The sequence below is a fragment of the Corapipo altera genome, unplaced genomic scaffold, assembly GCF_003945725.1.
Source record: "Corapipo altera isolate COAL_440 unplaced genomic scaffold, ASM394572v1 22b, whole genome shotgun sequence".
NCBI classification, from domain to species: domain Eukaryota; kingdom Metazoa; phylum Chordata; class Aves; order Passeriformes; family Pipridae; genus Corapipo; species Corapipo altera.
In genome coordinates this window covers 7,261,732-7,274,613 of record NW_020884876.1, presented here as the reverse complement: position 1 = coordinate 7,274,613, position 12,882 = coordinate 7,261,732, and the positions used below count along the sequence as shown (strand labels likewise).

At 39.5% G+C, this 12,882-nt stretch overlaps 1 protein-coding gene across 2 annotated transcripts in view; it reads left to right on the top strand.

Annotated features, from left to right (window-relative positions):
• Nucleotides 1–2,223: 2,223 nt before the first annotated feature.
• Nucleotides 2,224–12,882, top strand: part of TLR3 (toll like receptor 3) — a 35,259-nt gene continuing 24,600 nt past the window's right edge. For both annotated transcript variants that reach the window (XM_027636062.1, XM_027636063.1), the window contains exon 1: nucleotides 2,224–2,361. The gene's annotated coding sequence lies outside the window, so the exon portion shown is untranslated. The remainder of the gene's footprint in view (nucleotides 2,362–12,882) is intronic.

Sequence of the window (12,882 nt, the reverse complement as noted above, 5' to 3'; positions counted from 1 at the left end):
AGCTGCAGTAGTGTTCGGAGACAGGGTCTCCTCTGTTGGAAGCAGAAAGTGTTCACTGCAGGGTGGTGAGAAAGCTTTCCACAGGAAAGGTGCACACTGGCATATGCCTTCCACATATTCCATCCTTCCTGGGATGGGGGGTAGGAGGGGGGAATAAATGGTGGTAGTGTGGAGTAGAGGGTATGATGGTGTGTTTCCAAGAGAAGTTCCTCAAGTTTGACGGGTGTTTGGATGAGCCTAATCTCCTAATTCAGGAACTGCTTCAGGGATGGGGAAAGCCTTCCCCTGGAATGGCAGATGCCTGTATGTCTCCTGTGTGCTGTGAGGGTGATGGGGTAAACAGGAGCATGTGATTGAGTTTGCAGGTTGAACGTCTCAAGTTTGCAGAAGGGACCTGTCGCAAGGGCTGGAGCTTTAGCTGGGGTGGTAGGCAGAGAGGCTGATGGGCTACTGCCATTTGTGAAAGGTGGCAGGAGTTTTGCTGCAATGATGATTGTGAACCAAACAGTGTTTGTATGGGCTTGTATTGTAAAAGTGTCCACTGCAGGAAAGATTAGCCTCCCTGAGGAGGGGCAGATGCCTAGGTGAGGTTTACAAGGTCTGTGAGGGCAGCAGAGCTGGCAGGAATGTGCAGTGGTGATGGTGTTTACCTGCAAAGTGCCTTATATGAGAGGCATTTGGGTGGGCTTGAAGTCTCTGGAAAAAGGATGGAGAAAGGAGGCACAGACTTGCCCACAAGGAGCAGATGCTTTTGACAGTGGCAGGGTGAAGTGTGCTGTGGCAGCATGGGTCCATAGGTTAAGGGATTCAGGCAAGCTTTTCTCTCGTGAGAAGTGAGTTGTTGGGGGAATGGCAGCCTTCTGTATGACTTGCACATCCATGTGTGCAGCTTCCATATGATATGAAGGTGGTGAGGGTGGCAGGAGAGTGCAGTGATGCTATTCATGAGCTGAGTGCCTCATGTTTTGGTGGGCTTGTCCTCCAAGAGAGGACCTGTTATCTGGGGAGTCCTTACCCATGAGTTGACTGCCTTGTGTTTTGAGCAGCTTTCTAATCTTGTGAAAAGCAGCCCTCTGGAATGCATTAGCTGTCCCTAAGTGAGGCAGAAGCCCTGAAGAATGGAGATGTGTTGGAAGGAGCTTTGTCTAGGGGTGATAGGGGATTCTGAGGCAACATTTACCGGGCAAGAGCTTGCTATGGTCATGGCATCATGAACAAAGTGAAGCCTGCTAGGAATGTTCTGTGAGGTAAGGAGAAAGCCTTGTCCTGGAGTGACCACTGCCTTTGTACAATTTCTATTTGCTGTGTGGGCCTTGTAGGCAATAGCAGTGTGATGAGTGCAGTGATTTATGTTTGAGAGGATTTCATCATGAAAAAAGGCCATTCTATCAAGTGGGGATGGGTGGTGGGCAGACCCTGGCCTGTGAGTGGCAGATGCCTGCAACAATGGCATAAGCTGCAGGAGTGATGACTTGAACTTCCATGCATGACCTTCTTAGTTAACTATCCACCTCCCTTTCCTGCATTTTAGGTTAATTTACAGGGAGAAGTAAAGCAAAAAACAACCTTAGAAACAGTTAACATCGTGTGTTGTCTTACCCTCTGTGGACTTTTCCAGTGCTGCTTTTCTTAGCTGCCTCTTAGATGCTTAAACAGAGGCAGCTTTCTCTGGAGTCTTCCACCCACTTGAGACACTCTTTAAAATAAGTTCACAGAAAAGTGCTGAAGCCCACCTCAGACTTCAGCTTCTATTCTGACTATTCTCTTCTTACTCCCTACTTTAGAACACATGTTTTTAGGGCTATTACACTTTGATTTGTCATTTCTCTTTCCCATCCTTCTCTACTTTATTATGGTCCAGCAGAGGCACAAGCTACACATTCCCCAGACAACTCATATCCCCTCCCAGCACCTACCTGTTTGCAGTTACTTGAACTCAGCAGGGATTTCTGTTCTCTTTTGTATTTATGCCACAATCCAGATGGAACCTGGAGGATGAGCTTGTCCAGTTAGGATTTTGCAAGCTGATTCTCTGAAGCTGCAAGTACTTGTGGTGCCTGGAAGGCTCTACTGGTATGCTACAGCTGGCTATAATTCCCAGTTTAGGAATCCCTGACTTTGATCTGTCTACTGCTGATGGTCTTTTTCGAATTTGAACTGAGGTTAGTATGGGTTATAATTTAACTTGATTGGTATGAAACTACTTTCATTCCAAATATTGTCGGCTGCGCCAAGCACACTGTTATTCTAGGAGTATTCAGAGTCAGGGCAAAGGTGACTGATAATGTCCAAATTTTTGTTTGCTGTGGAAGGAGGTGGTGGGCAAAAGTTGAAAGGAAGAGAAGAAGGAAAATCTGACAAGTGAGTATGGTACTCTAACAACTCAATACTCTTTACTTGAAATGTAGGTTATAGGGTCATCCTTCTGAAAACCTACCAAGAGTAATTATTATAAAGTGTCTTCATGCTGAATGTTGAAATTCATAACTGTATAGATTTATTGGTTTTGAAAGACCCTGTGTATGCTGCTATAGCAGTCCCCTTAAAGATAATATTGTTTTACATTGTTATTTTTCATGGCTATTTAAAATTCTTCTAGATGTGATTACAAAAGCTTGCTGCAGCAATAGATAAGGATGGGATCTGTCACCTGTTGCACTCAAAGTTTCAGTGTTCTCTTAACAGCACTATTTTGAAGACTTCTCTCAGCTATGCTGTTACTCAGCTATGCTGGGTTTGTAGATCTAATTTCTGAATTGCAGATTCAGTTTATTGTGAATAGTTACTTTATAATTTTACCATCTTGACTCAATTTTTCAGCTTCATTTTCTTTCTTTGGAAAACCTACTGTGGCTTCCGTATTTGACTCCTCCAATTCTTTGAAGCGTGTCCTCAGGCATAACTCACAATATCATTTCAGAACAGTATTTTAAGTTATTATCTAATTCACAGCAGGGTATATTATTCACAAAATATTTTCCAGAATGATTGTTGGCACGGAACAAAACAAGATTAAGTATTGTTCACAACGGGTTGCTTCAAAGTTGTTTTGATTTTTTTAAATTCTTGTGTCTTGTTTTCAAAGACAAATGTGTGGTATAACCCCAGCCAGCAACCAAATGCACACACCTGCTCACCTGAAAGGAACTGAACCATTTTGTCACCCATAAAATGAAACAGTTCTTAGGACTTGCTTCTGGATGTAATTTAATACCCTGAATCTCAGAGCAAATGTGTAAAATTCTGGCAGACTGAGATACTCTGTAATGTATAACTTTATATGTAAGCAATCTGTTTCCATGAAACTCTTGCTGGGCAAGATTTGATCTGACATCAAGCCGTCTGAATGAAATTCTGAATGAAGTGTAGTTATCTGTGAGGATAGAAGCAGCAGGTGAAACATGACAATGCAGTAAATTCATGTTCATGTCTTTTGGATAGGAAAGTATTTTTTGATTATTTTTTTCTGCATAACAGTTTAGTAGATATTGTTTAAGAAGGAGTAGTGGAAAACAAAAAGTTTTTCATAAGCAGTAGTACTAAAATCTGGAATATTTCAAATAGTTTGGATAATAGAAAAATATGAAAGCCTCGAGTACAGCAAAAAGGAAAGATCTTGTTAGCTTTTAGCAGGCTTTATCTATGCAGAGATGTTTGCCTGTATTCCCTGCATAACATTACATTTAGATAAATATAGTAATGTAATAGTCTGTGGGCCACATCCCAGGCTGCCAAGGTGGTTCACCTGGCCTGCATCCTACTTTTAACCATCCAAGAATTTCTTGGCCTGAAAAAGGAATGAGCCACAGTCCAAATCCATATTCTGAGGGTAGCTGCTTATTTGAGATACTGTTGGCTTTCTCTTCCTGCCAAAGACCAAAAGGAAGTAGGGAAGTGTTTTGTGATCTCTGCAGTAAGTGTATTTCTTCTGCAAAGTTTTATACCTACTGTACCTACCTAGTAGTTTGTGTCATGATGGGAGACTGTGCTGGTTTAAAAGTAAACCAGGAGAAATGAACCCAACTCAAGAGAAATTACAAGTCAGAGTCACAATTTAGTAAAAAGATTATAAGTACAACGATACGGAGAAAAACTGTTTTTTTAACCTATTAAGACAGATGTATAACCCTGCACCCTGGAACAAGGACAGAACAGTGTTTGTTAGCCCCTGTGCTGAGCACCACGTGGCCCCCCTGGGGGCAAAGTAAAAGGAAAGGAAATCTGATGGTCCAGATGATGGTCACAGTCCTGTCAAGAGTGGTAGCCACACTTCTGTTGGACTTCTGGATCTCCTCTGGATCCAACAAGTGGTACCAGAAGTCCCAAACTCCCAAGACTATATATGCTCAGGTTCAGGTGGGAATGTCCAATACCTCCCCCAGGGCAGAGTTTCACAATGGGTGATTTAACTCTGCCAGTCATGGGATATTTTTGGTATCTTTTATGGTCTAGGTCATTGCAGCCGCCTATTATGCTGGTTCAGTATGACCCATTAGAAGAGATGACCCCTCAGGCTGAGTATGAATGTGCTAATGCCTCCCCTGAGGGGAGTTATCACAGCTGTTATCACAGTTATTAGCATGAAGAAAAAGAAAGCCCCTCGCAGGGTTTCTTTAACACCCATCTTGTAGCCTGAGGTGTCAGGTGTGCCCTGGGCAGCTGCTGCAAATGATCCATTATTAACTGTCCATCAGAAATGACATAGACTGTGTAGAACACACAGTTTTGGTTATACCCACGTAGTGATAAACTGGTCCCAGCCCCTGTAAGTAGGACAGAGACAAACTGAGGTATATTAATCTTATCTCCACAATTGGCAAAATTAGCAGGAAGGCAGATGCTCTGATAGAACTCTTTTATTACATTGAAATTGTGTTCACAGTGAGGGAATGTACCTACACAAAATTCCTAGGGTGGAGAGGGAGTGGGGAATTTATGCACGCCTGACAGTGTTGTAATCAACATTAAAAATTCTCTATTTAGACTAGAGTGTTATTCTGAACCAGACTTTTAATCTGCTTCTAACACAACAGAAATCCATATGAGTACCAGTGTCTGAATCGCACTGTAAACTTGAAGCACTATTCTTAATCGGGATTACAAAAAGATAGATGCCAGGGAAAGATAGATGCTTAATGAAGATGAGAAGAAGCTTTAAGGCCAAGGAAGCTGCCACTGACATTCAACTAAGTTCAAGTGCCTAGCATGTTCTATTGGATGTATCTAGAGGCTCAAGGCCAGACAGCAGGGAGCACTAAACCACAAGGGTGTTAGTGAAATTTACACTGGGTGATGTTGTTCATATATTGGAGTGACTGGAGTACATCGAAAAACAAACTTAATGTGATCCATTGTAGCAGCATTTTTTCTCATGGCATGGAGGTATCTAAAATATGAAGCTGGTGGGGTGTTTAGTGGGAATTTTCATCAGAAAACGCTAATTAAAAAAAAAAAAAGGAAGGGCTTTTTCAAAAGAATATGTTCTTCAGGGAGTCTTTGAGTGTCAAGAAAGAAAGTCTGAGAGCCATGGTAGTACTACAGTCAGAAATAAAATAATGGCTGATGAGGATATTAATCTAACTTCAAGCTGTGTCCAGGGTTCTGGGATGTCCAGCATCATGTAATTTCTGCTGGAAATGTTTAGTAATTTGCACAGAGAAGGATAGTTCCAGGACAAGACATGTGGAGAAGCCCTAGACAAGTGATGTGCATAGGATCATCCCCCTTTGTGATAGGCACAGGTTGATGTCCTAGGTGATGCAAAAAATTGAAGGAAGGCTCCTTCTCTCTCCATCTCTTCTGGTTTAGACCTCCTTTCCGCAAAAGACTGAAAGTCTGATTTATGCTTGAGCCTAATGAGAAGTTTTGGAATATAAAATACATAGACATGACTTTGAAAGTTAATGTTTGACAGTATCCCAAATTACTGTGAGGATTAGCATGAAAATTTACTTCTACTGAAAACCCTTGCAGTATTGTTTTTAAGCAGGAATTTGCTAATTTTTCCAAGCATGCTTTTCATATCCACCTGGTTTGTAATATTCTACTTGATAACGCATACTGAAGTGCTTGTCAGGCTTATTAGGATCTTGGTTGGTTAGTTTCAAACAAATACAAGTAAATATTTATAAAGCTTCTTGCTGATAAAAAGGAAATGGTGAAATATGTGCAGCATAATACTATAGCTGCCTTGTTGGTCATCAATTCTTTCTGTCCTTGGAAGTGTGTGCATTTCCTGAACATGCTGTAACTCATCACTATTCTATATTGGTGCAAATTCCTGAAAGTCAAGCAAGCATGCTTTTTAAACAGAATCCTTGGCAACAAGAAGAAAGAAAAAAAAAATTCACAGGGCTTATTTTTCTAAAGATTGACAGAGGCTACAAGTAGAGAGGTGAATCAAGTAAGCTGGATAATGTCCAGAAAGTGAGATTAAGAAGAAAGGAAAGAATCTTAGGCTCAGGCAGCAGAACGATAGAGTAATTTTCTAGGACTTAATAGCGTGACACCAGTGAGCCTTTTAGTTCTGTCTGCCAGTGTATTTATTTCCTTTCTAACTTAAGTTCAGTTTGTTGTACTTTTAATGCTGTCCTCAGCAAAAGAATGAGTCACCTCTTTCAAATAGATCCATGTTCCAGAACAGTGTAAGTTTTTATACATTAACTGAACAGTTTTCAAAGTTGGGAGAATGCAACACAAACAAGTTCTTTAGAATATACTTGAACTGCTGTTGACCACTAAAGAGTTGCAGCCAGATCCTTTACTAATGCAAATGGGTATAACCTCCATTGATTCCAATAGGGTTGTGTTGAGCCTTTGCGATACAATAACATACCGGGTAGGGAACTGTTACCACCTCATTTTCAGTTTATGTTGAAAAGGAGTCTTGTAATATTTTCTCTTAAATGACTGTATAGCACTGCTTTCATCTGGCTTCAGATGCTGAACAAATGAAATTCTTTTAAATTTTCTTCTGCTCAGTAAGTATTGTCAGCCTGGTCAGTACTGCCAGTCATCTGAAATGAGGTTCTTAATTTACTGAAGCATTCATGAAGTTTTTGATCACCAGAACCCCGAGGAAAGCTCTATTTCCTATACTTTTATTCCCAGGTCCAGCATGCAGAGTCAGTAGTTCATATCAGCTCAGAAAAGATGGAGCAGGATATGTCCAGCTCGAGGACTGAAGAGAAAACAAGTGTTAGATTTCTTATGCCTGTGTTGGCTGCTAAGTGCTGTGTCAGAGCTAAAAATGGTGTTGACAAGGAAGATACCATATTACTGTTGCTTGTGAATGACTCACTTTATCACTGTCTTCAGAAGGAATAAAAGCATTTGGATGTCAGGAAAAGTTTATACTAAATGTGGTTGCTTCTATTGAAATATGAGGTGTTTAAAGTTCTGTAATTTTTTTGACTTTGCCAATATACAGAATTTTATTCAGTTACATGATCCTACTTTTTCCATATGTGTATCATTTCAGTTATGTAAAAAGTATATTCAGAGGAGTATCAAAATAAAGGTGTCACTCGTAATTTATTTGAATGTATTTGCATTTTTTATTTCTATTTTATTTTTATGTACATAAAAGTAATAAAACTCCAAGAGACTTCTAATTCTATAACATTGATTTACATATATTAATTTTATGGTTTTACTATATATAGTATCATGTTTCCTGTATTTTAGTTGAAAGTCAAATGGATGAGAAAAACGTCAAGAAAAATGACAGCAGAGGAAATCTTGCTTCCTCACCTTTTCCTAGTGCAAAAAAGCATTTACAGCAAAAAAATGGCAGTAGATGTTTTCTTTTACTGATGTGAACTTGTAAGTTCTTAACAAATTTAATTTAATTTCTTTATTGATGACTTTGAAAAGCTCTACATGATGGTCACTATAAGACAAAGAACTTAATGAATTTGGGCATTTGTACTTAGAGCAATGTCCACTGATCAGAAGCTGTTCTAGGCAAAGTAATCTAGGATGAAATATGATGAAAAGAATAGTCAACCAAAGCCCTCACTTCAGGATGTATTAACAGCTTTGGCTAATTAAATTCAAGCACTACATAACTTATTCCCTCTTCTAGTTCATATAGAGCTCTGCAGAGCAGACAATACCACGCTTTAGGTCACATTTCTAATTCTTACCTACTGCCAGACACTGAAAAGAGTATTTATTTTTCTACTCTAGGCTACCAGTACAATACAAATGGGTTACAGCAAAAAGTCAGGTTCCTTCGGAGCAAGTGTTAACTCTTGATTTCAAATGAACTCTACCTTGTTCCTGCTGGAATATGACCAACTACATTTAAAGTCTAAATTTGAATATACCAAGGTAGACTACCCCCTGCACTGATTCAAGTCTGCTACAGTATTGCATAATCTACACTATCTCTGTTTAAATGCATGCTTGATGATGCTCAAATGTATAAATAAATGCATTGACATAGGCTGTTTCTGTTTCTTATTAGCACTGTGTAAAGATCTCTGCTAAGACTCATGGCTTTCTAACAATATTACCAGTGAATTTGGCTTTCATTGTAAGTGGAATATTTGGTGCTTTCTTTTAATCAGACTCAGATGTGACCAACTGAAACCCATTAAAAAGAAGCTAGGTTGGCCTGGGCTCTTCGAAATGGATGATGTAAAGTCTCATGGATTCTTTGTAGAATCATAAAATAGTTGAGGATGGAAGAAGGACCTATGAAGACTGCTTAGTCAAGCCTCTGCACAAAGAAGGGTCACATAGAGCAAGCTGGTATTAGCTGTGTCCCCTCTGCTCTTGAATATCTCCAAGGATGGAGGCTTTACAACCTCTGAAACACGTCCCAGTGTTTCATCACCCTAAGTAAAACCTTTTTTGTTTAAACAATTTCCAGTATTTCTGTTTGTGTCCATTGCCTCATCCTTTCACTGGGTACTACTGAAAGGAGTCCGGCTCAGACTCTACATCCTCCCATTAGATACTTCTTCAGGCTGAACAATCACAGAACTGTCAGTCTCTAACACGAAAACCACTCCAATCCTTTAATTGCTTTTACTGGTTTTGCTCTGGTATATCTATATCTGTTTAGTACCCAGGGAACCCAGAATTGTACACAGTGGTACAGATGTGCTCTCAGTAGTGATTAATGTAGGGAAAGAACCACCTCCAGTGCCTGCTGGCTAATGCCACTCAAGATGTCATCATGGTTTGCTGCACAGGTTGGGTTCAACTTGTTTTCCATGAAGATTTCCAGGTTTTCCCCTGTCATGCCACTTTCCATTTAAATGGACTCTGTGTGCTTGGGTACTTGGGGTTATTCCTCCTCAGGGGAAGCATTTTTGCACATCGCTTGGAATATCAGGATTAGCCTTCAAAAGTACTTCTACTGAAAACCTGTGTTTTACTTTGAGATTACATTAAGCTTCAATGGCAAAATGGTTTGGATTTGGGTAGAATTAAGAGAATCAGAAAACCAAATCATGACCTTGCCAACTCTAAATACTGCAACCTTAAATCAAAGCTTGTGGGTAAGTACAGATGTAACATGAGTTTCTGTGGACTTAGTCACTTTGTCCTAATTTTGCCACGTATTTCCCTATTACTTCCTAGAAAATGTAGTTTTCACGTGAGAGCTGGTAGTTTTGTACAAAGTGCCTCTTCCAGAATTTATTTTCTAAAACTATTTGTGCAGTGCTGTAAGTGGGTGGCATTGGTGGTATGTACTGCTGGATTCTTGCCTTGACCCTGACAAAATCCATTCAAGCAATGATCTTTGACTACTTCTTTCCAAATCACATGATGGGCTTTTGGCTTCTGTAAAGGTTATGTTTGTTCAAAACCACCCTTAAAATTCCATCCCCAAAACCCCAAATGTCCTCTTTAGGATATCTAAAATCAGCTTCTCACATTGTGTGTCTGCTACCAAACAGAGAAAGCTTGTAACAGCTACAAATATACTGGCTGGGTATGCCCCAAGTACTCTTTCCTGTTATGGTTGACTGCAGAGGTTATTTTCCCATGTTATATATGTATGAAATTACGTAACTTTATGAAAAATTTCCTCAGACTTTTGTATCATCATGTTTTCTTTCCAAGCTGATAGCGAAGTGTATTTAGACTTTTTCCTTTGGAACAGCTTATTTTTTTTCATGCAGCTGCTGGTCACAAGGTTAGGCTATGCTTCCAGTCTGAATTATTAGCCGGAATGTCACTGGCTGCATTTTTACTTGTGTACATGCATCTTTTACTAATGCTTGATACAGGGTAGTATAATAGTCATAAGTGAAAGCGTTCTTTGCTGAATGTCATTGCAAGGGCATTTGTAGTATCAAAATGAAAGTTAAAGGCCTTAAAAGCCAGCTAGTTAAGCAGGTTATGTTTGCCACAACATATCTATTTGTTACACTGACAGATTTGCACAGAGATCTTGAGTAGCTGGGGAAGACTTAATATGCCTTAATTGCTATCAAGAAATGAGATGAGATTGCTGTTCTTATCTAGGGTCCTAAATTCTTTTCAATGCATTTCACATTGACAAAAGCATGATAAGTTTGGTTAAGCAGCTATTCCCGTGGAAAAACTCAATGATCAATAAAAAAATGCACTCCAACAAAAATGCGTAAAACACTGTACAAGCTGCAAAGAATTTGATTGTTATATGGCTCTGTCATCTGCAGGCAAACATGGTCTCAAGCCTCTGTGAAAGCATCTTTTTGAGACATTCTGAAGTAAAAAAACAACGATACCAAGAAAATTTAAATGTTCAAGCGGTGGTTTAGATGCAAAGTAAAAAGCTTTTGGATTTTCAACCAGTTAATGGGCTATATTGACTTAAGTTATAAGCCCATTTACAGCATAAGGCTTAATGATGATTTTCCAGAGGACTAACTTAAAGTTGCTACGCTTTTAAGTTAAGTGTATGTACCTCCACTGCTCTTGATGATCTGTGGTTGTAGAAGAGTTTTTTACAGCACAACAAGGCGGATATGAGAAGGGTTGATTACAGGGTTGTCTTTTAGCATGTCTCAGGGGCTCGCCAAAGACAGCTGAATGCATTCCCCACCACACTCGTGGGTAGTAGCAAGACTCACTGCTCCTGCTGCTTGGCAGGCCAGTGCAGTCAGGCAGCACTGAATGCCTTTTTTGATACACTCTGCAGCGTCCTGAACCTTCTTTCCATTAGGCATGCTCAGTTGCCCCTCAGCAAAGGAGCCTATCTTCTACTCTCTTTCCAAAGGATTCTGCTTCAGGCTGTATAAGGGATACAAACATAATGGCTCACACAAGAAGAAAAGTACTTCAAAAGCAAAACATCCTTATAAAATGTCAAACCCTGGAAAAAGATACATCTGTATGTGTACATTGCAGTAAAAAAAAAGAGTTATATCGAACTCTGCCTTTAGTGCCTAGCTCGTTTGCTTGTCTCCTTTACTGAACTTGAATAGCCACAGCATTGCATTAGCTTTCCCATTCAATATCATTTGACTTCATCCAAGTGAACACTTCTGCCATAACTTTTGTGCGCTCCTTAAACTAGCATTTGAAAGTAATTTCATAGGAGTGATTTAAGTCGTTAGCTTAATGACTTCCCATGACTAAATTAATGAATTTATTATGCAGTGAAATAAGGAATATAATGTGAATACCAGAGTGTCACAGTCAAATTGTACATTTGCTCAGTTCCAGTTACAAGAGCAGGTTTTGTATCACAGTACTGAATAAAAACTGCGTGCTGGGGAATGCCCAGGTCTGCCCTGCATTCAGTGGAGTGTCATCGCTATTTCCTATTTCACAGCTATAAGTCTACCTTTTATCTTGCACATAAACATTTGGCTGGCTTTCAGTACTCATGTTTATCACAGGACTTATGATTTTGCATAACCTGGATAAACAGAATCTCACTGTACATAGTAAGAAATTTCAAGTTAGGTTCCTGTTTCATGAATACCTATATTCATAAGCTACACGAGTATAACATTGATGCTTGTCACACACATTGCTTTCATGTTTCCAAAGACAAGTTTGGAAAGGTATGCATGAGAAACCTACTGCTGAGACCTGGGGTAGCAAGTTTCCCATAGCATTCCTAGAATAACAGAGGAAGAAATATGCAAATCACTTCAAACCCAGACACTTTGGACACAGCTTACAAATTAGTCTTTTTGGCATAAATCCTAGTTCAATAGCTTGATTATTCAACTGTAGTTTTGCACTCCTGCTACAAAAGGAAGGAATTTCAAGCACGTTGTTTGTGAGCTGCTTACAAGCCCTCCCCTATGAACCCTGGACCTTTTTCTTAACTGCAGCAAAGCAGGCTGAGAACATACCACAGAGCAGTATGCTGGAATAGTTTTTAAATGTTAATGAATAATATGATCACTTTATTAGAGAACCCTTCTGTGATGTGTTTCCAGGCACTGCTCAGGAATGTATTTATGCACACAGTACTTTATTTGCTTAAGAGAACAAATCATTTTTCTGATATCCTTTGAACTTTTCCCCCTCCTTTTCAACTTTTTTAAGTTTTTGATGTAAAACTTCTGTGAAACAGAGCAGGATAACTCACAGAGAACAGCGTTCTAATGTCTACTATAAGTATTCTTAAAAAGTCACGATCTATTCTGTATCCAAATGATTAAAACAGATCCTGTTTATGCAACAGCATTAATCATCCTTCAGTTATGTCCCTGAACTGCTTTCAGAGCTCTGATATCTTATTTCTTCATCTCATATTAAGTGTGACAGGAATGAAAAGTGGCTATAAAAAAAAGTGGGTACTACTACCCATTTTAGTTCATGGGGTACATAAAACCACAACACTATCTATATCTGGATTAAAAATCTGGATAATATTCTCACTTGAGGAGAGAATGCAACAACATTGATGGGAATAATTCA